This window comes from Cherax quadricarinatus, chromosome 49, assembly GCF_038502225.1.
Source record: "Cherax quadricarinatus isolate ZL_2023a chromosome 49, ASM3850222v1, whole genome shotgun sequence".
NCBI lineage: Eukaryota > Metazoa > Arthropoda > Malacostraca > Decapoda > Parastacidae > Cherax > Cherax quadricarinatus.
The window spans coordinates 20,236,029-20,263,126 of record NC_091340.1 but is presented as its reverse complement, the minus strand read 5'-3'; the positions used below and the strand labels follow the sequence as shown (position 1 = coordinate 20,263,126).

The 27,098-nt window shown below is 39.7% G+C and overlaps 1 protein-coding gene across 2 annotated transcripts in view; it reads right to left on the bottom strand.

The window, feature by feature from the left end:
- The window catches only part of LOC128697089 (uncharacterized), a 199,965-nt gene that overhangs the window by 123,304 nt on the left and 49,563 nt on the right, over positions 1-27,098 (bottom strand). Inside the window, exon 3 of one of the 2 annotated variants that reach the window (XM_070095243.1) lies at positions 22,583-22,677. The exons of the other annotated variant lie outside the window; for it this stretch is intronic. The gene's annotated coding sequence lies outside the window, so the exon portion shown is untranslated. The remainder of the gene's footprint in view (positions 1-22,582; positions 22,678-27,098) is intronic. 2 annotated transcript variants of the gene reach the window in all.

Below are 27,098 nucleotides of genomic sequence, written 5' to 3'. Positions count from 1 at the left end.
AAAATTTTATTAAACACCATATTTACTACCAGTCAATTTTACTTTTGTACATTAATCATTATTTTATACTTCCCATAACATTTTGTTGCCAAATTTCCAAGTTTGTATATTCAACTCCAACCTTTATATTATCCTTTGTACCTGTGTACTTGTGTGCCTCTGTACCTTTGTACCTGTGTACCATCTTACTATCATATTATAACCAAGACACTGCCATTGTTATTTTTTACTTATTATTCTTTTGGTACTTTAATTTGTGAATTTTATTTTGTCAATTTAAATCTAGTTATACTCTTGATCTTGTCAACAACCTATACCAGACCCTAGTGCAATTGCAAGTACCATTTCAATTTGTATTTTTATATTATAAGTTTATATTATAATTCCTACTCTAAGATTGTTTTCATATCTTAGTGACTATATTGTGTGTGCAATTAGTGTATATTTCAATTATATTATTGTTCAAGGCCCTTAACTATCTTTTGCTAACTAGTACCAACTACCTCATATATTTTTTTTTCTACTTTTTTTTTTATTATTTTGCTACCTTAACTTGCATATTTTATCTTGTCAATTTAAATCTAGTTATACTCTAATTCTTGTAAACAACTTATATAACACCTTAGTGCAATTACAATTGAGAGTCTTGTGCCTTTTTTATATCATTAGATTAAACTCAGTTGTACTATAGCTCATTCTAGCTCAATACATAGTCAATACCAAATTCATTATATTAGACCATAGTGTAATTACTAGTGAGAGTCTGGTGCTATTTTTAATTTGTATTTTTATATTATTAGATTAAACCTAGTTGTACTATAGCTCATTCTAGCTCAATACATAGACTATACCAAAGTCATTACATTAGACCTTAGTGCAATTACAAGTGAGAGTCTTGTGCTATTTTTAATTTGTATTTTTATATTATTAGTTTATACCTAGTTGTACTTTAGCTTATTCCAGCACAACACATAGACAACACCAACTCTATTATGTGTATTAGTGACTATACTCTACATGACCAAAATGCTATAGCTATACACTTGTCCAAACTTCCCACCACTACAGATCTCAGTACTAAAACTCAACCCACAACTCAGGATATAGATAACCATAATTTAAACCTAGAAGATGATTGATCACGTTGACTCTGATCTAAACCTCCATAATCTGACACACAATCAAAACCTATTGGAAAGTAACTGCCTTTATTACACAGCATCACAAGCCACCACTATCCTAAACAATGCTAAAAGTCTATCAGTACTTAACTACAACATTAGGTCCTTAAGCAAACACTATGATGACCTCCTGGCACTCCTTGAATCACTAAAGACACCCTTCTCCTGCATTATTCTTACTGAGACCTGGCTTATGCAGGACACAAAAGATATCTACCCTCTACCAGGATACACAGCAATCCACAACTGCAGACCATACCAAGTTGGGGGTGGTATTGCAGTCTATTACTCTAACCAATTATCTTGTATTAGCACCACTTGCTTTAGTGATGAATATGGAGAATACATTTTTGCTAATTTTACTGTAAAAAACCTTAAGACGCCTATTACAATCGGTGCCATTTACCGGATACCCCACACAAACATCCCAAATTTCAGTGAGAAACTAAAGGCACTAATAACAAACAGACAAATGAATAAGCACCACCTTCTCTTAGCTGGAGACTTCAACATCAACCTTGGCCTACTAGATGATCAGCCTGTAACTGATTTCATCAACAATATGAACAACACACTTCTCGTACCAACAATAACTAAACCAACCAGGCTCACTGAAACAAGTGCAACCATAATAGACCACATATGGACCAATATACTAGCCCCCCTTAAATCAGGGATAATCACAGATAGCACTACAGACCACTACCCTACCTTCCTCTTGACAAATATTAGTAAACCACCACTTGAATACAACAAAGTTTCATTTAGACTCCATGATGAGGCCTCAATAAGGAAGTTCACAGCTGACCTAGAGACTGTTGACTGGCCTACAGAATTCTCCAAGGCCAATGGTATTGATGAATGGACAGACATTTTTCTTAACAAATTACTTAGACTATACAACAAACATTGTCCTATAAAAACGAAACAGATCACAAACAAACGGCTTGGTTGCCCATGGCTAACCAGCACCATTCTGAAATCCATTGATAAGAAACACCAATATGAAAAGCAATATAGACAGGGCTTAATACACAAAGATATTCTTAAACACTATTCATCAGTCCTCACCAAAGTAATAAAGAAAGCCAAACAACTATACTACTCCAGTAGATTCACTGACACAAGAGGAGATATAAAAAAGACCTGGAAAACACTCTCTCAGATTCTAGGGACCCACAAACTGAAAAAACCAAGAATATTGCCCTAACTAAACCTAATGAAACACCACTGCATCCCACTGACACAGCTAACAAGATAAACGACTTCTTCTCAACCATAGGTTCTAATCTCGCCAATAAAATCCCACGCACCAATGCCCATGCCGGGGACTACCTAGATGGGAATTTCCCAAATTCCTTCTATCTTGCTCCAACTGAGCCCATGGAAGTCACCGAGATTATAAAGTCACTTAAAAATAACTCAGGGAATCTGTCTCATGTCTCACCATTATTGTACAAGAGAGCGGCCCATGTCCTCTCGCATGCTATCTCATTACTTTTTAACAAGTCACTAGAAACTAGCACCTTCCCGAAACTACTCAAGACGGCAAGGGTTACACCAATACATAAAGGTGGTGACCCTACAGATTTAAACAACTATTTATTTATTTATTTATTTATTTCCAATTTGTGCACACATACAGAGGTACAAAAAAAATACAGATAAGAGCAGTATGCCAAAGCCACTTATACTATGCATAGCATTACGGGCTGGCTTAAAATTAACTTAAGATTAACTAAGCAATGATTATTATTATTATTATAATCAAAAAGAAGCGCTAAGCCACAAGGACTATACAGCGCTGCTACTAAGCAATGATGAAATCAGTGATAAAACATTAATGTAAACAGATAACTATTTATTTATTTATTTATTTATTTATTTATTTATAATTTGAGCACACTTACAGAGGTACAAAAAAAATACAGATAAGAGCAGCATGCCAAAGCCACTTATACTATGCATAGCATTACGGGCTGGCTTAAAATTAACTTAAGATTAACTAAGCAATGATGAAATCAGTGAAAAACATTAATGTAAACTGATTACTATAAAGCACAAGTGAGTATTACAAAGACAGGTCATATGGTTGCATGCATTGTTGTAAATTCAGTAGAATGGAGTATTCTGTTAGGTAGTGAATTTAAAAAATAATAAAGTTAGATTGGGTTTTAGGTTTAACATTTATGTGATATAATTGTGAGAAACATTTAAGATATACAATTTATAAGGTTCAGTTATTCAGTATTTATTTGGTTTTGGGTGAGTAAGTGATCTTTGAGAAGAGACTTGAATTTATAAACAGGTAGTGTTTCTTTTATATTTACAGGTAATGAATTCCAGATTTTAGGGCCTTTTATGTGCATTGAGTTTCTGCATAGCGTGAGATGGACACGAGGAATATCAAAGAGTGATCTGTGCCTTGTGTTATGGTCATGTGTTCTGTTGAGGTTGGCAAGGAGATGTTTGAGGGGAGGGTTAATATCAGAGTTGAGTGTTCTATGTATGTAATAGGTGCAGTAATAAGTATGGATGTTTTGTATGGTGAGTAGGTTGAGTGTATTGAATATTGGTGGAGTGTGCTGCCTGTAGTGAGAATTTGTTATCATTCTAACTGCAGCCTTTTGTTGGGTAATTAGTGGTCTGAGATGGTTACTTGTTGTTGAGCCCCATGCACAAATTCCATAGGTGAGATAGGGGTAAATAAGAGAGTGATATAGGGCCAGGAGGGCTGACTGTGGAGCATAGTACCGTATCTTCGATAGTATGCCTACAGTCTTGGAAATTTTCTTAGAAATTTGTTGTATATGTGTATGAAATTTGAGTCTATTATCAAGGTGGATTCCTAAGAATTTTCCCTCTGTTAGCTTTGTGATAGGTGATCCGTTTATCATTATGTTAAGAGGGACATCTGTAGCTCTGTTACCAAACTGAATGAAGTAGGTTTTGTCAATGTTTAGTGTAAGTTTGTTAGTACTCATCCAGGTAGATATTTTCTGTAATTCGGTATTTACAGTATTGGCTAGCGTGACTGGGCTCGGGTGGGAGAAGACGTATGTTGTGTCATCAGCAAATAGTGTGGGTTTGAGTAATTGAGAAGCATTTGGTAGGTCATTTATGTATAGGAGAAAGAGAAGAGGGCCAAGGACACTTCCCTGTGGGACACCAACTGTAATTGGTTGTGCAGAAGAGTTTGCCCCATTTGCGTACACATATTGGCTTCTGTTGCTGAGGTATGACTTGAGGTAGTTGAGGGAGTGCCCTCTTATACCATAGTGTGATAATTTTACGTGGAGCAAGTCATGGTCAACTGTATCAAAAGCTTTACGTAAGTCAATGAAGATCCCCAGTGGGACTTCTTTTTTCTCTATTGCAGTGTATATATGTTCTAGCATGTGTATAATAGCATCATTAGTATTTTTATTAGGCCTGAATCCAAATTGGCAGGGGTTGAGTATGTTTTGGGAGATAAGGTAGGAGTAGATTCGTTTATGAATTAATTTTTCGAAGATTTTTGAGAGAGGGTGTAAGTTGGATATTGGCCTATAGTTATTCAACTCTGTTTGGTCTCCTCCTTTGTGGATCGGGGTGACCCTTGCTATTTTGAGTACTGTAGGGAAGGTGGAGGATTCAATGGATTTGTTAAAGAGTGTTGCAATGATTGGTGATAGCACTTGTGACACTTTTTTGTATATAAAGGGTGGTAAGGTATTTAAATCTCCTGCCTTGTTTTTTAGTGCGTTGATAATAAGGGAGACTTCGTATGGGTTAGTCGGAGCTAGGAACAGTGTGTTCGGGTAGTTGCCGGTGAGGTAGTCATTTGGTGGGGTATCTGAGCTTGGGATTTTATTGGCAAGGTTTTGTCCTATAGTGGAGAAGAAATCATTGAGTCTGTTTGCTGTTTCTGTTGGTGGGAGTTGGGGTTCATCTGATTTTGCTAATTTTATTTCGCTATTTCGTGATATCTTTTTTGTTCCCAGAATTTCTGATAGGGTTTTCCAGGTCTTTTTTATATCACCTCGTAAGTTGGATAATCTGTTCTCATAATACAATTTTTTTGCCCTTCTTATCAGGCTGGTTAGGATTGACGAGTAACGTTTTGTTTGGTCTCTGGTTATGTGACCCATTCTGTACTGTTTTTCATATTGGTGTTTTGTATTTATGGATTTGAGAATGCTGGGTGTTAGCCAGGGACTGTTCAGTCTCTTAGCTGTCATCTGCTTAGTTTTTTTAGGGCAGTGCTTGTTATAGAGGTATTGAGTCTTTTTTAGAAAATTATTAATACATTCGTCAATATCTGTATTGATTTCTAGCTCAGTGTGCCAATCAATGTTTGCTAATGCTGTTGTGAAGTTATTAATGGCTGCCTCATTGTGAAGTCTGAAGGTGACTTTAGTAGTGTCTTGGGGTAATTTACCAAGAGTTGTTATGAGGAAAGTAGGGTAGTGGTCTGTGGTATTATCTGTAATTATGCCTGATTTTAAAGGGGATATGGTGTTGGTCCAGATGTGGTCAAGTAGGGAAACACTAGTCTCTGTAACTCTTGTAGGTTTTGTTACTGTTGGTAGCAACATACAGTTACTCATTGTGTTTGTGAATTCAGTAACGTGTGGGTCCTGGTCTTGCAGGAGATTTATATTGAAGTCACCTGAGAGTAGTAAGTGATCTTTGTTCATGCGTGCATCAGTTATCATACTTCCTAGGTTTTGACTAAATTGGCTAATGTTTGACTGTGGAACTCTGTAGATGTTTATCAATGTGAGAGGTTTTCGTAGGTATTTGGATTTGAATTTGGCTATTATATATTCCCCATGTTCATCTCTTGTGCAAGTATTAGTGATACATTCTAGTTGGTCTGAGTAGTATATGGCTGTGCCACCCCCTTGTTGGTCTGGCCTACAATTGTGTATGGCTGTGTAACCAGGAATGGTATAGACATCTGTAGTATCAGGCTTTAGCCAGGTTTCAGTTAGTGTAATGATGGACATATTGGCATGTAAGGAATTTAGTAATGCTATGAGGTCATCGTAATGCTTGCTTAAAGATCTGATATTGTAGTTAAAGATAGTTATGTTGTTGTTGGCACTGAGAAGTGCCTTTGATTGTTCTGCAGTGTAGTAATTACAGTAACTGTTTGATTCATTTAAGTCATTAAATAAGAGGTTGGTATCTGGATCAATGCTTGTAATCATAAGATTTGTAGTGAATCTATAGTTAGAATTAAGTATAAAACAAAGTAAATAGTCTTAAGCTAAAAAATAGCACCTGAATTATTTAACAAATGTAAAATAATGAGCTAAGGTAGTTTTTTTTTTTTTTTTTTTTTTTTTTTTTTTAAGCTAAAATAAAGGAGACAATATAAAAGGGACTAGTACAAATAAAGTGATGATCAAATAATGGAGCTTGGGAATATGATAGTAGGTAGTACTATAAAATAAATGAGCTTTGGAATATAATGCAAAATTGTGAACTTGTTCTACTTTAGAACGACAGGTCATATGGTTGCATTCAGTTAGGTAGTGATTCTGTTAGGTAGTGTATTTAAAAAATATAGGCCAATATCAAACTTACCATTGCTATCCAAAATCTTTGAGAAACTCGTGCACAGGAGACTATATTCATTTATAACGGCACAAAACATACAGTGGTCAGTGGTCAGTCGTCAGTGGTCAGTGGTCAGTCGTCAGTGGTCAGTCGTCAGTGGTCAGTGGTCAGTGGTCAGTCGTCACGTGAGGTCACAGACCCTGAGCTGCTTTGGGGATTAGTGTGGACGGTTACAAGATGGCTTGCTTCTGCAGTGTTTTAAAAATTGAGGTTGGAGAGTTGAAGGAGGAGGTTTTGCTTCTCCAGGAGGAGATTAGGAGGCTGAAGGTCCACCTCAATGGGTCTGGGAGAGAGTGTGAGGTGGCTGGAGTTGTGGGGAATGAGGCTTCTAGCAGTGAGGTGCAGTCTGTCTCTCGCTGTGAGGAGGCTGTAGTTGGGGAGGTAGCAACGGCTACCAGCAGTGAGGTGCAGTCCAGTACCTGCTACAAGTGGCGAGTGGTTCACAGTAATGGGAGGCGCATCAGAGTAAGGAAAGTTAAGAGTGAAGATCTGAAGGTAGGAAATCGCTTCTCTGTTCTTCAGGATGAATGTACTTCAGTGGCCAGTGAAGGTAAGGGTACTACTGCCCCTGCTAATGGAGGTAAGCGCATTCTTGTGGTTGGTGACTCTCAGGTAAGATATATTGACCGTGCTTTTTGTAATAGGAATAAGAAGATGAGAGATAGTGTGTGCTTCCCTGGAGCTGGTGTTGGGGACATTGTCAACAGGCTGGATAATATCATGTCAGGTAATGGGAACAAGGCCATTATCTGTCTCAGTGCTGGTGGAAATGATATTGGGAAGGGTAGGAGAGAAGAGCTGCTAGATAAGTACAGGTCAGCTATAGATTTCATTAAGTCTAAGGGAGGGATCCCAATCATATGTAGCATCTTGCCTAGAAGGGGAGTAGGAAATGAATGGTTGTCTAGGGCAATTGGTGTAAATTGCTGGCTAGACAGATACTGCAAGGAACTTGCAATCCCATTCATTGACAACTGGAACAACTTTTATGGCAAACATGATATGTATGCAAGGGATGGGATACATCTCTCTGGGGCTGGGGTGGTAGCACTTGCAGACTCGATTGATAAGGCCATTGGTGAAATGCCTATGATTTTAAACTGATGGAAGATAGAGGTATGGGTGTGTGTGGGAAACAAGCAGGTTGCAACACTTGGGTTGGAAACAGTAAATGTATAAAAGGCATTCAGCATGAAGTTATAAATAAAGACAATAGATCAGGTCAGCAAACAAAGGGGGACAGCAGAGGGCAGCAAGGGACTAGCTCCCTTAAGGTTTACTATACTAATAGCAGGAGTGTAAGAAATAAGATAGATGAGCTAAGATTAATTGCAAGTGCAGAAAACATAGATATTATTGCTATAACAGAGACCTGGCTCAATCTGAAAGATAGAGAGATGCCCTCTGAATGTCACATACAAGGCTACAAATTATTCCACACTGACAGGGTCAACAGGAAAGGTGGTGGAGTAGCAATGTATGTCAGAGACAATTTAAATTGTTGTGTTAGACAAGATATTAAATTAGAAGCGTCAGCCACTGAATCTGTTTGGTTACAGCTTCTCGAGGGCCGAGAAAAACTAATTTTGGGTGTGATTTACAGGGCCCCAAATCTTGATAGGGAGTGCAGTAAACTTCTATGGGACGAAATTCGTAAGGCATCTACATACAAAAATGTTGTGCTAATGGGAGATTTCAACTATAGACAGATTGACTGGAGCAATTTGACAGGAAATTTAGAGTCAGGTGACTTTCTTGATACGATCCAGGATTGTTTTTTAAAACAGTTTGTGACAGAGCCAACTAGGGGAAATAACCTCCTTGACTTGGTTCTTGCCAGTAGGGAAACACTAATTAATAATCTTGAGGTTAATGATGAGCTTGGGGAAAGTGATCACAAATCACTCAGTTTTAATATATCATGGAATTCCCCTAATAATGGCAATCAAGTCTCCGTCCCTGACTTTTGCTTGGCTGATTTCATAGGACTGAAAAATTACTTAGGTGGGCTGAACTGGAATGACCTGACTAAGGATCAGGTAGGTGGTGATGGTTGCCGATATGATGCTTTCCAGGGCATAGTTCTAGCTGCTCAGTCAAATTATGTTCCAAATAGGGAAATCAGATCAAACAAAAATGATCCTAAATGGATGAACAATAGATTAAAATATCTGATTGGTCAAAAGAGAGGCATATATAGGCAAATCAAAAGAGGAGAGGGGCAATTAAGAAATCGATATATTCAGTTAAAGAGAGAAATAAAAAAGGGAATTAGAAAAGCAAAAAGAGATTATGAGGTTAAAGTTGCAAGAGAATCGAAGACTAACCCAAAAGGATTCTTTCAGGTATACAGAAGTAAGATCAGGGACAAGATAGACCCACTCAAAAGTTCCTCGGGTCAGCTCACTGACAGTGATAAGGAAATGTGTAGAATTTTTAACACATACTTCCTCTCAGTTTTTACACAGGAGGATACCAGCGATATTCCAGTAATGATAAATTATGTAGAACAGGACGATAATAAACTGTGCACTATTAGGGTCACAAGTGACATGGTCCTTAGGCAAATAGATAAATTAAAACCTAACAAATCCCCAGGCCCTGATGAACTGTATGCAAGGGTTCTAAAGGAATGTAAAGAGGAGCTTAGCACACCTTTGGCTAATCTTTTCAACATATCACTACAAACTGGCATGGTGCCAGATAAGTGGAAAATGGCAAATGTGATACCTATTTTCAAAACAGGTGACAGGTCCTTAGCTTCGAACTATAGACCAATAAGCCTAACCTCCATAGTGGGAAAATTTATGGAATCAATAATTGCCGAGGCAGTTCGTAGCCACCTTGAAAAGCATAAATTAATCAACGAATCTCAGCATGGTTTTACAAAGGGGCGTTCCTGCCTTACGAATTTATTAACTTTTTTCACTAAGGTATTTGAGGAGGTAGATCATGGTAATGAATTTAATATTGTGTATATGGACTTCAGTAAGGCTTTTGACAGGGTCCCACATCAGAGACTATTGAGGAAAATCAAAGCACATGGAATAGGAGGAGAAATTTTTTCCTGGATAGAGGCATGGTTGACAAATAGGCAGCAGAGAGTTTGCATAAATGGGGAGAAATCAGAGTGGGGAAGCGTCACGAGCGGTGTTCCTCAGGGGTCAGTGTTGGGCCCCCTGCTGTTCACAATCTACATAAACGACATAGATGAGGGCATAAAAAGCGACATCGGCAAGTTTGCCGATGACACCAAAATAGGCCGTCGAATTCATTCTGACGAGGACATTCGAGCACTCCAGGAAGATTTGAATAGACTGATGCAGTGGTCGAAGAAGTGGCAGATGCAGTTTAATATAGACAAATGCAAAGTTCTAAATGTTGGACAGGACAATAACCATGCCACATATAAGCTAAATAATGTAGATCTTAATATTACGGATTGCGAAAAAGATTTAGGAGTTCTGCTTAGCAGTAATCTGAAACCAAGACAACAGTGCATAAGTGTTCGCAATAAAGCTAATAGAATCCTTGGCTTCATATCAAGAAGCATAAATAATAGGAGTCCTCAGGTTGTTCTTCAACTCTATACATCCTTGGTTAGGCCTCATTTAGATTATGCTGCACAGTTTTGGTCACCATATTACAGAATGGATATAAATTCTCTGGAAAATGTACAAAGGAGGATGACAAAGTTGATCCCATGTATCAGAAACCTTCCCTATGAGGATAGACTAAGGGCCCTGAAACTGCACTCTCTAGAAAGACGTAGAATTAGGGGGGATATGATTGAGGTGTATAAATGGAAGACAGGAATAAATAAAGGGGATGTAAATAGTGTGCTGAAAATATCTAGCCTAGACAGGACTCGCAGCAATGGTTTTAAGTTGGAAAAATTCAGATTCAGGAAGGATATAGGAAAGTACTGGTTTGGTAATAGAGTTGTGGATGAGTGGAACAAACTCCCAAGTACCATTATAGAGGCCAGAACGTTGTGTAGCTTTAAAAATAGGTTGGATAAATACATGAGTAGATGTGGGTGGGTGTGAGTTAGACCTGATAGCTTGTGCTACCAGGTTGGTTGCCGTGTTCCTCCCTTAAGTCAGTGTGACCTGACCTGACTAGGTTGGGTGCATTGGCTTAAGCCGGTAGGAGACTTGGACCTGCCTCGCATGGGCCAGTAGGCCTTCTGCAGTGTTCCTTCGTTCTTATGTTCTTATAAGAGGCCATGCGCTTGCATATTTCAAATCTTACCTTACTAATAGGTATCAGTATGTCACCATTAAAGACACAGCATCAACAACACAGCCACTTGATACTGGAGTTCCACAGGGAAGTGTCCTTGGTCCCCTGCTCTTCCTCATATACATCAATGATCTTCCAAATGTATCTCAACACCTGAACCCCATTCTCTTTCCCGACGACACGACTTATGTCATCTCTCACCCTAATCTTGCTACCCTCAACACCATTGTTAATGAGGAGCTGATCAAAATATCGACTTGGATGACAGCCAATAAACTTACGCTTAACACTGACAAAACCTACTACATTATGTTTGGTAGCAGAGCAGGAGATGCGCATATTAACATTAAGATTGACAACACTCTAATTGCCAGGCATAATGAGGGCAAATTCCTAGGCCTATACCTTGACAACAACCTGAACTTCAGCACCCATATCCAACACATAACCAAAAAAGTATCCAAAACGGTTGGGATCCTCTCCAAGATACGATACTACGTGCCGCAAACTGCTCTTCTCACACTATACCATTCACTTATATATCCATACCTCACCTATGCTATCTGTGCTTGGGGTTCAACTGCAGCAACACACCTAAAGCCAATAATAACCCAACAAAAAGCCGCAGTAAGAATAATCACTAAATCCCATCCCTGGCAACACACCCCCCCACTCTTCATAGATCTAAACTTACTCCCTGTTCAGTACATCCACACTTACTACTGTGCAATCTACATCTACAGGACCTTAAATTCCAATATTAACCTTGACCTAAAATGCTTTCTTGATAGTTGTGACAGAACCTACAGGCACAACATCAGACACAAACATCTCTATGACATTCTCCGTGTCCAACTAAACCTTTACAAAAATTCAATGTATGTCAAAGGCCCTAAAATCTGGAACACCCTACCTGAAAATTCTAAAACTGCAGACACATTCATCACCTTCAAAACTACCATCAGAAAACATCTTATCTCCCTGATACACCCTGTCAACTAGTTACACAAATACCACCTGGTGGTTAACACTTACACTCACTCACCCATTTGACCATAAACAGAAATATCAATCTCAATCTCAAAATAATGAATCTTAACTAGTCATAAGTTGGCCTGTGATACTCCAATACTGAAACTATGTATAGTGCCAAAACAAAAGCATTCACATTGCTAAACTCACAAACTAGTGTTTAGTGTGTGTAGTGTTTAGTCACTTAGCCATAATACCAACTTACCTCATAATTTTGTAATATTTTAAACTTAAGATTTAATTTAAGTCTGCCCGAAATGCCTAGCCATGCTAGGTGTTCTAGTGGTACACTCTGCAATTATTATTTTACTACATGCAAACCACACAATAACCAAATTCTGTAAACTCAGCATTGTAATCCTTATAGAGAATAAACTTTGAATTGAATTGAATTGAATCTTATTCCTAGCACTACGGCTATTAGCATAATAAACATTGAAAGACTCTCCTTTCTCTTTACCCTTCCTGCTCATTTCTGTTTTTCTACTAAACCTATTACTGTCCTTATCACCCAGTGTCACTGGCTTTTCAATATCTACCTCGTTCTGCTTATTACTAGTTCCCCTAGAACTCATAATATTACTACACTGGGACTTCACTGTTTTCCTGCCAAAACCCATACCACTAACTATTCCTAGTTTAAAGTCCTAACAGCTCCCTCCACTGCAGTTGCCAGTGCTCCCACCCCAGACCTAGATAAGTGAACCCCATCCCTGGCATACATGTCATTTCTGCCATAGAAGAGGTCCCAGTTGTCAATGAATGTTACTGCATTTTCCTTACAGTATTTGTCCAGCCAGCAATTGACACCAATTGCCCTGGACAACCATTCATTTCCAACTCCTCTCCTTGGCAAAATACCACATCTGACAGGGTTCCCACCCTTCCTCCTAATTATTTCTATTGCTGACCTATACCTGCTAATCAGGTCTTCACTCCTATGTCTGCCAACATCGTTGCCTCCAGCACTGAGACAGATAATAGGATTGCTCCCATTACCTCTCATGATGTCATCCAGATGGCTAACAATATCCTCCATCCCAGCCCCAGGAAAGCAAACCCTCTGTCTCCTACTCCTGTCCTTCAAGCAGAACGCCATATCCATATACCTAACTTGGCTATCCCCAACAACAACAATATTCTTACCTTCCTTGATGTCGTTCGTCGTGACGTTCCCAGTAGTTGACTCACATTCGTCGGGTAGCACTGAGAATGTATTAGATGTTTCCACAACAGTTTCCACGGCAGTCTCTTTCTTCTTCATCGTTTCTACCTTTCCATTTGTCTTCTTGATTGTCAACTTCGTTCCCTGCTGTCCAGCCACTGACCAGTTTTCCTTCTTGACCTGAGGACTCAAAACAGGAGGACTACTACGAATCTTCTTGTTTTCCTCGGTCAGTCGCCGAATCTCCATCTTCGCCATCCTCAATTCTTCCTTAAGCTGTTGGTAAAGTTGCTCGATGGAGGACATCTTGCTTCAATTCGTAGAGAGCGCGCAAACAGGTCTTCACAGAGCTAAGTACACGTCTGCAAGCAGTCCACGGATGAGAGGTATTTTGTTGTTCGTTGCTGGCTTTAGACCCTGTATATTTGCAAAGAAGAATGTCATCGGCCTGGTGGTATTGGTGGTACTGGGGGGGGACTTTTTTTTCCGGCACTAGTGTCTGTATTTGTTGGGTTGGAGTGGAGGCCATTGACTGTGGTTCCACTCCAGAAATGACTGGATTTGGCGTACGATTTCTGCCATTTCTTGCAAGTTTTTTTTCCTTCCTGGCACTAAAAAACCTCTCCCTCTTGAGTGGCTGTGGCTACCCAGGTTTTCCCATGGCCTGGATGTTTTGTATCTTTTTGTCCCCTTTAGATGGTGTGCCTGGCAATTTAAGTTATAGCACAGTCTTTCCTGTACTGAAGAGGGATGCATTTCAGGGTGAAAAAGCTTACAGGAAGTGAGTTTGCATTTTCCTGTTGTCATATGGGCACGGCATTTTCTAGGGTGGTCATAGTTGCACATCCCATCTGTTTTTCCAGATTTCCCATGCCTGGAGATACCAAGTGCATAGTATGTGCACAGGCTTGGTTTCCGTTTGCCTTGGGTTTCTGTGACTGTATTCCCTGTTGGTGCATGTTTACCTGTCTCATTCCTATCCTCACTAGTACTAACAATGGAGCTCTCACCTGTTGTTTCTGGTAATATATCCTCACTATTGCTAGTGGAATCCCCTTGTTTGCTATCTCCTGTGGTATTACTATTTTGTAATATTGACTACACTTGTTTCCCCACTACAGCTCCTGTCTCCGTCTAGGTCATTTATATGCATTCCCTCATGCGTACATTTATTGACTACCTGGACAGCACCTCCATCCTCACCATTTCTGTCTCCCAGGACAGCACCTTCATCCTCCCCATTTCTGTCTCCCAGGACAGCACCTCCATCCTCACCATTACTGTCTCCCAGGACAGCACCTCCAGCTTCACCATTTCTGTCACCCAGGACATCACCTCCAGCCTTACAGTTTCGGACTACATGGCCAGCACCAAGGAACAATACTGGAGCAAATAGCAGTTTTTTTTTTAAAACAATTCAGCCATACCCACATACTCATTCTCAAAGGTGTAACTATTAACAACTTTAGAGGGCTGTTGAACATAACACATATTCCAATGCAAGAGCTGCACACAATGCGCAATGTGTAAGCCAGCACCGACATTCTTATGTCTTCACTGCAGTGATTCAGCAAGCAACTGGTACTCCAGGATGCCAACTTCCTGATCAGGAGATGAGAGCAGAGCCAAACCCTGGGCAGTCAGGTATATACCAGGCAGGGAATTTCACACAACTTGTCAAGACATCTCCCACATGGTGGCCGTTCCAAACAGTGAGACTTATCAGTCAACACTCATGATCCTCAACATGGTCAGGCACTTAAGCCCATTATCTGAGATCCCATTCCATACAGATCCTCCAACCTTAGGAGGAGGAAGCTGACACAGAACTTGGAGGGGTCCAAGGGACCACAAAGGCAAATCCGCTGGGCCATTTCATACACAGAGCACACTAAGACTCAAATATACCACATACCTTCCTGAACTTCTCATGTCATCAAAGGCTGTCAGTCTCTCTCTCAACTCACATATACATATACACTGACTCTCCTCACACTCTTGGCTCTGACTCGCCTCCTTCACAGTCAGATGAATGGTAGGGAGTACTCAGGCTCGCCGAGAATTCACCACTGCAAAAACAAGGTCAGCACAAGACAAACACTATGCAGAAAGCATGCACCATGCATCTACATGAAACATCTAGAGAGAGCATCAGCGACTACATTCTCTGAGCCTTATATATTTTTGACTTCTAAATTAAAGGGCTGTAGGAACAAAGACCATCTTAAGAGTCTTTGATTTTGGTTATCATACACAGGAACAAGATGAAGAGATCCTGAGACTTGTATACAAATGCAGAATAGCCAGCCCCAAAGTAAAAAATTTCTTTCCTGTGGCAAAATGCTGACACTTATTCTTAGAAAGTTGTTCATAGATAGAAACAATTCTGCAACCTCTCGCAGTACAAAACAAACACCAGGCTGTGTACATCAAGTTTACAAAAATACCTTTACGTTCCATCTCACACATAAATTTTAAGTACACAATGACCCCAATTTGCATTACACACATGGAAATGGTACTGGCACACAGGCCATGGAAATCACATCCTCCTGCCCCATGTTTAGTTTATTTAAAAGTTTTGCATCTCTTACTGCATCAGTATCAATCTTTCTAAACCTGTAAACCTTGTTGTTAAATGTACCTTGTGGTAGTCAGTGTTTATGCCCAGGGTGCCATCTAATTTAGGAACTATGAAGCATGGGAATGCCCACTGACTCTCACTAAGCACTACAAACTGGTGTTGGAAGAATTTCACTTTTTCCTCCATATCCCATTTTTCATGCAGATTTTTCCCACACAATATTGTTAATTATTATTATTATTATAATAAAAAAGAAGCGCTAAGCCAGAAGGGCTATACAGCACAATATTGTTAAATTGGCTCAGCTTCCTTAACAATTATCTCATGGGGTTTCAACTTTCCCTCTTTACTAACATCCCAAAATTTTACAAAGTTCCAAGGTGGCTGAACGAACTCTCTAACATTTTTCTCAACCAAACATATGTTTCCCAAAATCTTTTACAAATTTGGAATTTCTTAAATACACTTTTGCCATTACAAACAGATTACTGTTTTATAACACTGACTACCCTGGATTTCTGATACAACTTTAAACCCTTTAACTGGTTACTGTGTACATTACACTCATTCTTTTTCTGCTTGGGTGCGTGGGTCTTATACCTCACATCTGAGAACTTCCCCCACACCATGGTCAGGTCACAGCGTCTTGCCATCAAGAGTTTCACATGAATTGGCTCCAATGCCAGCACCTCCTCTCCAGCCTCCAGTGTGTGTAGCACTGCATTATGATCCCACATCATCATCCTGGTCTGGTTGATGGGCACGTTCACTGGTACAATCCACATCATACCAGCCAGTGTCTGAAACTAAGAAAAAGCTCTGAGGGAGGAAGCATCACCATCATCTCCCACTCAATAGCTCAGAGATTTCGGAGTACTTCTCCCCTCAGCAAATACAAAGAGAGAGATCCTCTCATCCCAGTTGTTAGTATTGTCTATACCATAGGCTTGCATCATTGTCTGAAGGGTTTGATGGAATTTCTCTGTTTTTCCCTGAGATTGAGTGTGATAGGCAGTTGAAAAGTTAGGCCCTTGGTCTGTTTGCACCTCTTGAGGAAAACCAACATGGAAAAAGAACTTCAGAGCCCTTAAGACTACATGAGCTGTTATTTTATGTAGAGGAAATGCTTCTGGGTACCTGGTAGTGGAGCAGATAATTGTGAGTAAATAATTATTTCCCATTCTGGTCCTTGGGACTGGATAAACTACATTCACTACCAGCTTGATGAAGGGTTCATCTGGTGCTGAAATAGGCTGAAGGGGAACAGGTTTAATACTTTGACTAGGTTTGCCTATAAAGTGACAGACATGATAGGTCTTGCTATGCTCTCAAATATCACCATCTGGTGACAAAACCCTTATTATCCTTCCATCAGTATAGCAAACTGAGGCAACTTCTTCATAAGAGTTTCCTCCCTGAAATGAAAGCACTTATTTAATTGTAAAATCTCTTCCTCAGCCACAGCTGAGGCTCTGATCAGCTTGAGAGTAACATAATTCTCCTGTGCAGAAATTAATTGCACCCTAATAGGTGCAGCCTCTCTCACACTACTTAACTGATCCATGTTCTGATCATGCTCAGCTCTGGCTGCAACATCCTTTTCTTCAGATGACTGCAGCTCAACATCAGAAAACAGAGTTTCCAAACTTAAGCCCTCACCATCCTCATGAGAAATATCATAAGGACTATTGGTAGCATGATCACGAACCATACTTCTCATGGTGGAACCAGCAGGGAAAAGGTCTGGCAGGGTTTCCCTAGCCTTCTCCTCCCAAACTTTAGGACTTGGTTCCCCCCAAACTAGTTGTTCTTCACTGACTCACGAAATCGTAATGACACGATTGCAAACAAACCATACCACGGACGGAGATAGAACCCACGATCAGAGTCTCAAAACTCCAGACTCTCTGATCGTGGGTTCTATCCCTGTCCGTGGTATGGTTTGTTCTTCACTGTGTAACAGGCCCATTACATTATTCCCTAATAAGAGGTTGACCCCTTCAAAAGGAATTTCATCTGAAATACCTACAGGGAGATAGCCAACTTGGTATGCAGATTCTACCCATAATTTATGTACAGGTGTCCTTATGGTCGAACCCATAATACCCTTCAATAATATATCTACCCCAGTATAGGTATCTTTAGACACTGGCAGCACTCCGGAGCATAGCAGGGAGTAGGTGCTACATCCATCTCTCAAGGATAGTACATTCTCAACCCTGTCTACGCCCTTATGCAGACCAACTGTGTACCTACTAGAAAATACACGCATCCTGGGTTTAGATCCAAAGGTTCCTCTTCACCTTGCTTTGAAGACCTAATGCAGGCAACCATATGTGTCTCTGCAATTGGGGTCCCCTGGGATGGCTCCTCCCTTGCCTGATCCTGCCATCTAGACCAGCAAAACCTTTGAGCGTGTGTCCAATTTTGTTGCTATAGTAACAGGTATAATTTTTAAGGGTGTTTTTGCCACTTGGTGTAGGGCTGGTACTAGTTACCCGAGTAAATGAAACTTGTCGGTTTTCAAAACCATTCATCACAAATGAAACATTGTCTGATGCCCTAGGTAAACTTTGAGCTCCAGCTATTTGAGAGGGCATCTCAGCCTTTGTTTCTCCCTGAAAATTCTTTTCCCACTTACCTTTATGACCATAAGATTTGGAATAAGGCTTAGAATGAGTGGGGACTATTTCAGGAGCACGGCTGTTTTTATTTACCAGTTTCCTGCAAGCTAAGAATCTGTCACCCAGATCCAGCAGTGCTGAAAGATTATCTGGGTTTCTGTCATCCAAATATTCTCTGAGGTCAGCAGGGATCGCATTGTACAATTCCTCATGAGCAATCTGATCTATTAATTTGTAAAAGTTTCTGTTTACCCCTTTGGAACAGTACCATTTCTTAAAAAGAAACAGTTTCTCCTTCCCAAACCCAGTTAAGGACTCCCCATCTTGAAATTTTTAACTTCTGAACATTTGCCTATATTTCTCAGGCATCATTTGGTATGCAAGCAGTAATTCATCCTTAATTTTTTCATAATCAGAAAAATCTTCCCTCTCCAGAGTCTTTACTCTTCAGAACCCTTTACCCACAAGCTGTGTGCAAACTAGGGTAGCTGACTCCCTTTTGGGTGACTGTAAACTTGGGGACAAAATTAGCAACTTTAGTTATGTTAAAGTACTGCTCAGGCTCTTGTTCTGAACCTCCTACCTTTTAACATTCTCTCTCCTTAGCTTTCATTACTTCCATTTCAGCCTCTAGTACAGCTAGTTTAAATTTTATCCTCTCCATTTTCTTATCACCTGGAGTAGGTGATCCCCCATGGTCACTGTTAACAGACATGTTTACTGATGGATTATTATTCTCCTCACTGAAGCCTGAAAGATTTAATGACTCTGCTTCTGACATAGCTTTTATATCCTTAAACACTTGCTTCCCTCTTACAGTAACAGTGGACAAAGTTTTCTTACAGGAAAATATAATAACACAAGTTAAATGTAAAATATGCACATAGCACTTACCATAACCACACACAAAACATATTACCTAACCTTTCCCCTTAGGAGGAAAACAACCTGTAAACTAATACACTGGAACCTAGGCTTACGAATGCCCCACCATGCGAATTTTTCAGGATACGAACAGTCACTTGATCGGTTTTTTGCTTCTGGATATGAACGAAATCAGGATGCGAACTTCCCCCTCAAGGGAGGTTCCTTGGTGAGGGGCTCTTGATCAAGGGAACTGGATCTGTGCTCCACTTCCCTAAATTAATAATAATATAACAATAATTATTATTATTATTACATACGTACTAATAATAATACACTGCAGCAGGCCTGTTGGCCCATACTAGTTAGGTCCTTCTCAGTCCATCTCACTAACAGAATATTTGCCGAACTCAATTTTCAATGCTACCCAAGCAATAAGCTTTGATAATTCTATTTACTTATGTGCAAGTCCCACTCACATCCAACCCCTCTCACTCGTGTATTTATCCCACACAAGTTTGAAACTACCCAAGGTTTCAGCCTCAATAACCATACTAGGCAGACTGTTCCACTCATCAGCATAAGAACATAAGAAAGGAGGAACACTGCAGCAGGTCTGTTGGCCCATACTAGGTAGGTCCTTCACAGATCCAACCCACTAACAGAATAAATGTACCCAAGCAATAAGCGTTGACAATTCTATTTACTCACCTCGACTGTGTGCTAATGGAGTTACAGGAAGCTGATATCGAAGAAATGCTGAACACTGACAATGATGCACCTGTTGTGCATTCTTTGAGTGAAGGTGAAATTAGATAAATTGTGATATATAAATAAGCCGTAGAGTTGATATTAGTATCACATTGAAGTATTTTGTCGCACCTCCTAAGAGCAGGAATTCCGATGGAACGGATTAATGCCATTTCAATTAATTTAAATGAGAAAAGTTGACTCAGCATATGAACAAATCGGGATACGAACGAGGTCATGGAATGGATTAAATTCGTAAGCTGAGGTTCCACTGTATATGAAAACAACACTTTCACTGACACCACCTTGGTAAATCCTCTCCTACCATAAAAAATAGTGCCCCACTTATATGGCAGGTTAGGTTCCAGGCTATCGCGGAAAGCAGAACTCCATTTTTCCATTTTTAAATGCATATAAATGCCAGACAACAAGCTTACACTAACTTATATTAAGTTAGTAGGCTACACCTACCGGCTACCTACACTGCGGTCCAGAGCCATATTATTAGCATCGACATACCTTGTTCACTGAATTTAGCAGTTTCTATCACTACCTTTAGATGCCATCATAAACAAAGGGAGAAGTAATGAATAATTCATGCTGAGAATTGAAAACAAAAGCGGAGCGGGGGAGTGACTAGGCCAAACGCAGATTCATACATGTTTTCTCTGGTGCTGGACCAGAGAAAATGTAATGCTGTCCCTCTGCCCGGCTACCACACAGGTACACAAGTATTATCAGAGCATATGTAAAATATGCAATAAATGCCTGACAACAAGTTTACACTAAATTATATTAGGTTAGCAATAGAACTAGGCATTAAAAACACAATAAAAGGTAAGATACACATAGATTACACTCATGTGTGACAGGAGAGTGGCAGGGTGTTTATTGAACAAAGTAAAGTAAGAGGCTTACGACTCCTCTTTTTATCACAACTAAGCTTAGACACCATCGTCAATGAGAGCCAACTAGTTAACGAAAGAATAAACGAGAGAGAGAGAATGAGATACGGAGTTCAGACAATGCAAAAACACAAACTGAACAGGTAGTGGGCGATCACTTGGTCAGGTGAAATAAATGCGTTTTAATACGTGTCTACTTTTAGTTCATTCACCTACGTTTGTAAGAGTTTGTAAAACTTTTACCTCAGAATATTTTTTTTATAATAATTACCTCACAATACAAATACTCTTACACTGTGTACAAGTTAGTACAGAATAAACAAACAGCAACACTCCCATTCTCATGCAACACACCATTTTTAGAGTGAATGATATTATTACCATAATAAAAAAAAGCGCTAAACCCACAAGGGTCATGAATTGCTATATAGAGAGTGAAGGCATACGAAAGGAAAACTTTTCTACAGTTACCCCCCAGTGTCTGACTAGAGAAAACGTAATTCTTCTGATACTACCTACAAAGCAGCTTTGTAAACAAATCTCATATTTATGTCAATTTTTATTCTGTGGGTGTATGTATCACATTTATATGCTATGTAATGTGTTTCTGATATAATTTTGAAGAAAATATCATAGATGGATTAATGAAAATGTCTATATTAATGTAAAATAAAACATTTAATGTGCCCAAGAGTGATTATTATTATGTAGTATCACTACGGCATTATGAGCAGAGACTCTTAGTGATTTTAATGTGTAACTGCATGCCAGCACAGTGTGTAAGTATATTTAGGTACAGGTACACATAAGTATAATTACCAGAGTACATATAAAATACGTAATAACTTGAAAACAATTGAAATTTTGGAAAGTTTCCAGACATAATAGATGTGCTCACCGAGAATGTAAACAAACCGGGTGGGGTGTGCTGTATTTGAAAGACTGCTTGCCGTATAGCAAATTTTGGTCATAATTTGAAATCGCTGTATTAGCGGAATGCCGTAAAGTGGGACCCTACTGTAACTGTTACTCCATACCAGTACATATAGTTCAAAGAATGTTTTGAGTTAGCAGTTAAATAACTTTCCAGGTCAAGCTCCCATGTTATGTTGTTTTACCTTTTTACTTCGATGGTACAGTTCTCACTACATGCCCTAGTGTGGGGTAGCTTCAATAAGGCCTTATAAAGTCTAAGGGAATACTTACAGTCATGATTAGTCGTCCTCAGTCTGTGAAATGTTTTCACCAACCCTCTCAACAAGTTACTTAAACTACTACATATAAGGAAGGAGTACTAATTGTTTCAGATGGACTCCCTTAGCTGAGCAGCTAAGAGTGTGCATCCCTTGTTATGAATAGGAAAATGTTTAACTTGTATATTCTGTGCATACCTCTCTAGAATATATTCCTATTTTTGTAATAGTAGTTTAAATAACCTGTTGAGAGGGTTGGTGAAAACATTTCACAGACTGAGGATGACTAATCATGAATGCAAGTATTCCCTTAGACTTTATAAAGCCTTATTGAAGCTACCCCACACTAGAGCATGATCTTAACCCAGTGTTTTGACACACTGTAGTCACTCTGGGTATAATGGTTAAATCATATTCAAGTACAAATCTTACCTCTGGGGCACTCACATCTTGCCCAGAAGAGTGGAGGAGAGAGTCCTGCCATGTTGACACCACCACACAAGAGAGTCAGCTAGCCTCTTCTCCATCTGCACAACAACAACAAACAAAATAACCTCGACTTGGCCAATGCTTTAGCTACTACAATAATTTTGTTTTTCCCATTACTACACCTTATTTTACTTTTAAAATACTGTCTTTATAATCTAATTACAGTGGAACCTTTACTTGCGAGCACATCCACATGCGAGTTTTATTAAATACGAGCAGTCAATGGGTCGATTTTTTGCTTCCATATGTGAGCAAAATTTCCATAAGCGAGCAGACCTCAAGGCAGGTGCCTTGACGCTGGTGAGGGGCTCTTGCTCTTGATCTAGAGAATTTTATCTCATTTGTTTGTTGGACTATCTTATTTTAACTTGGGCAATGTTTGATGGGAAGATGCTTCTTAACGTACACCAAAAATGAAAGAAATCTAAGCATAAATAATGGAGTTCACTTTTCAGCAAATAGCCACCCCTTAGCGGTATTTTCGTATGGTTTTTATGGTTGTATTCTTGTTTTTTTTTGGTCTCATTAGATAGAATGGAAGATATATTACAGAAATAGATATAATTTTGATTGTTTTCACGATGAAAAGTACCTTGAAATTGAGCTCAATGTAGGAGAAATGTTCGATTGTTTTGGCTATGTTCAAGAGTAAACAAACTGTCCATTCCAATATGCAGTCGTGAATGGGATGACATTATACAATTATTGCAATAAGGCATAACAGTAAATCTTATGTTATTTATATTGTTTGTTATGTCATATTAGTAAGTAAGTAAGTGAGTAAGTAAGTTTATTCAGGTATACACAAATACAGTTACATAGAATTATCATACATAGCAGCATATGTGTAGAGAACCTAGGATAACTCAAAAAAGTCAGACTGAGTGACTTATTTCCATTGGGGTCCTTTTACCTTATTATTATAATATAAAGGTTATAATATTTTCATATTATTCTATAATGAAGATAACATCTTATTGTCATACTAAAAAGACTATCTACTACACGAGGGTCATTAAGACCATCTACAATACGAGAGTCGTTAAGACTATCTACAATACGAGGGTCATTACTAAGAATAAGGTAAAATTTACATGTATGTTAGCTAAAAAATAGAAAATCATTCCCCTCCCTTTCTGTAGCTAGATAGATAAATAAGCCATAGACTAGATATTAGCGAAATTACTGAAGTACAGAATTCCACTGGAATGGATTAATTGCATTTCAATTAATTTAAATGAAGAAAATTGACTCTGTAAATGAGCAAATCCAGTTGTGAGCAAGGTCACGAAACGAATTAAACTCGCAAGTAGAGGTTCCGCTGAATTTTAATTGTGTGTCTTCATAGTAGAACCTATTTACAGTGGATCCCCGGTTCGCGATATTAATCTGTTCCTGAGAGCTCATCATAAACCAAAAATATTGGAAAACGAATCAATTTTCCCCATAAGAAATAATGGAAATCAAATTAATCCGTGCAAGACACCCAAAAGTATGAAAAAATAACTTTTACCACATGAAATATTAAGTTTAATGCACACAAACTGAAGAAGACATGCACAGTTTGTAGTATGTACTCTACTAACAATAGAATACATGACACCTACCTTTAATGAAGATCTGGTGATGATTGATGGGATGGGAGGAGGGGAGAGTGTCGAACCTATTGTTTAGAAGGGGAATCCCCTTCCATTAGGACTTGAGGTGTCAGGTCCTTTTCCGGGGTTGCTTCCCTTCTTCTTTTAATGCCACTAGGACCAGCTTCAGAGTCACTGGACTTCTGTCGCACAACATATCTGTCCATAGAGGCCTGTACCTCTCGTTCCTTTATGACTTTCCTAAAGTGGTTCACAACATTGTCATTGTACAGGTTGCCAACACAGCTTGCAGTAGCTGTCTGAGGGTGATTTTCATCAAAAAAGCTTTGCAGTTCAAGCCACTTTGCACACATTTCCCTAATCTTTGAAGTAAGCAACTTCTTCACTTTCTCCATCCCCTCCTCCGAAGCAGTTTCCTTAGGTCTGGCCTCTTGCTGCTGAAGATGATCTAGCAGCTCATCAGTGGTTAGTTCGTCATTGTCCTCCTCCATCAACTCTTCCACATCCTCCCCACTAACCTCCAACCCCAAGGACTTCCCCAATGCCACAATGGATTCCTCAACTGGCATAGGCTTCTCAGGGTTAGCCTCAAACCCTTCGAAATCCCTTTTGTCTACACATTCTGGCCACAGTTTTTTCCAGGCAGAGTTCAAGGTCCTCTTAGTCACTCCCTCCCAAGCCTTACCTATAAGGTTTACACAATTGAGGATATTAAAGTGATCCTTCCAAAATTCCTTTAGAGTCAATAGAGTGTTTGTGGTCACTTCAAAGTACCTTTCAAACATAGCTTTTGTGTACAGTTTCTTGAAGTTTGAAATGACCTGCTGGTCCATGGGCTGCAGGAGAGGAGTGGTATTAGGAGGCAAAAACTTGACCTTAATGAAGCTCATGACTCAAGAAATCGTAATGACACGATTGCAAATAAACCATACCCCCGGCCGGGATTGAACCCGCGGTCATAGTCTCAAAATTCCAGCCCGTCGCGTTAGCCACTAGACCAGCTAGCCACAATAAGATTCATCCAACTAGGTATATTTCTACACCATAGGAAAGTTAGCACAGGCACCTCTGTGACCACAAATGCAAGTTTTTACAGATGAATCTCCAGCTGGCGTGGCTGTGATGAACTCTAGCTCAAGTCCCTTCACTGTCGTCAACATGACTCAAGAAATCGTAATGACACGATTGCAAATAAACCATACCCCCGGCCGGGATTGAACCCGCGGTCATAGAGTCTCAAAACTCCAGCCCGTCGCGTTAGCCACTAGACCAGCTAGCCACAATAAGATTCATCCAACTAGGTATATTTCTACACCATAGAAAAACTTGCATTTGTGGTCACAGAGGTGCCTGTGCTAACTTTCCTATGGTGTAGAAATATACCTAGTTGGATGAATCTTATTGTGGCTAGCTGGTCTAGTGGCTAACGCGACGGGCTGGAGTTTTGAGACTCTATGACCGCGGGTTCAATCCCGGCCGGGGGTATGGTTTATTTGCAATCATGTCATTACGATTTCTTGAGTCATGTTGACGGCAGTGAAGGGACTTGAGCTAGAGTTCATCACGGCCACGCTAGCTGGAGATTCGTCTGTAAAAACTTGCATTTGTGGTCACAGAGGTGCCTGTGCTAACTTTCCTATGGTGTAGAAATATACCTAGTTGGATGAATCTTATTGTGGCTAGCTGGTCTAGTGGCTAACGCGACGGGCTGGAGTTTTGAGACTCTATGACCGCGGGTTCAATCCCGGCCGAGGGTATGGTTTTGAAGCTCATGTCCCCAGAAAGTCGCTCTGCCACGTCTGTAGAATGACCAGGGGCATTGTCTAATACCAGGAGGCACTTAAGATCTAATTTCTTTTCAATCAGGTAATTTTTCACATTGGGGGGCAAATGCATGGTGTAACCAGTCATAGAAAAAGTCCCTAGTGACCCATGCCTTAGTGTTTGCCCTCCACAGCACACACAAATTAGCCTTGAGGATATTCTTTTGCCTGAACGCTCTGGGAGTTTCAGAGTGATACACCAATAAAGGCTTCACTTTGCAATCACCACTAGCATTGGCACACATCAGAAGAGTAAGCCTGTCTTTCATAGGCTTATGTCCTGGGAGTGCCTTTTCCTCCTGAGTAATGTAGGTCCTGTTTGGCATTTTCTTCCAAAACAGGCCTGTTTTGTCGCAATTAAACACTTGTTCAGGTTTCAAGTCTTCACTGTCTATGTAATCCTTGAATTCCTTCACATATTTTTCAGCTGCTTTTTGGTCTGAACTGGCAGCCTCACCATGCCTAATCACACTATGTATGCCACTACGATTCTTAAATCTTTCAAACCAACCTTTGCTGGCCTTAAATTCACTCACATCACCACTAGTTGCAGGCAATTTCTTTACCAAATTGTCATGTAACTGCCTAGCCTTTTCACAAATGATCGCTTGAGAGATGCTATCTCCTGCTATCTGTTTTTCATTTATCCACAGCAATAACAGTCTCTCAACATTTTCTAACACTTGCGGTCGCTGTTTCGTAATCACAGTTGCACCTTTTGCAACAACGGCTTCCTTGATTGCCATTTTCCTGGCCACTATAGTAGAGATGGTTGATTGTTGTTTTGTATACAACTTGGCCAGCTCCGACACACGCACTTCATTTCGTACATTGCAATTATCTCTTTCTTCATTTCAATAGTCATTAGCACCCTTGGTCTCGAAGGGTTGGCAGTAGAAGCTTTCTTGGGGCCCATGGTGACTTATTTTGCAGAAAAAAGCACCAAAAACACTGTGATAATATGGACTGTACCGAATGTATCCTTAGATACGAGCACACTGGCTGGCTTGTAAACACTGGCACACACGGGGCAGTTCA